At 38.0% G+C, this 627-nt stretch overlaps 1 protein-coding gene across 1 annotated transcript in view; it reads left to right on the top strand.

Moving 5' to 3' along the window:
• The window catches only part of LOC111867957 (zinc finger protein ush), a 50,697-nt gene that overhangs the window by 523 nt on the left and 49,547 nt on the right, over window positions 1–627 (top strand). The window lies entirely within an intron of this gene.

Here is a 627-nt window from a genome sequence, read left to right as displayed (position 1 = left end):
TTTAGTAATAATTACATGTATTATGATTAGCACTTACATTGATCCATATTGGGGTGTTTCAGTAATGTGAGACGTGCCTGAGGATAATCGAAAATATGGGCCGAAACAAGTACAAGTAGTAATTATTAAATAAAACCAGTGTAAACAATTATATTTGTTTTGTTTTTTTTTAATTTGTTGTGTTGACGGGCAGAATATCACACTACACGCAACAGGATGCAAACAATAAAGAAATTATGTATGACAGTACGGTTTATGATTGCATGTTATATCGGCCTGACTCCGTTTCCATGGAAACATGTAGTTTCCACGTACCTCGGAAGGTGGCATCTGCATTTTGCAACTCTGCCTTCTAAAGGATAAAGGTGTAACTTCACTCTTCACTGTGTTAATATATATATATATATATCAAATTGTATATGTGTAAATACAGACAATGGACTGTTAACTGCAGACTGACTAACAAATGACAGACCCGACCTCTCGTCAGAGAGGGCGCCCCCCAATGGACAGGACAGTAACTTTCATTCAAAAAAGAAATATCTGGTCATGAGCCCCAGCTGGGGCTCGACACCAAGACATACAGACTGACTGACCGTCAGTTGTAACTGAAACTTGACTTGACTT

Source organism: Cryptotermes secundus, unplaced genomic scaffold (assembly GCF_002891405.2).
Source record: "Cryptotermes secundus unplaced genomic scaffold, Csec_1.0 scaffold337, whole genome shotgun sequence".
Taxonomy (NCBI): Eukaryota; Metazoa; Arthropoda; class Insecta; order Blattodea; family Kalotermitidae; genus Cryptotermes; species Cryptotermes secundus.
Note: the sequence above shows the minus strand (reverse complement) of the source record. Positions and strands in the feature narration are given on the sequence as shown.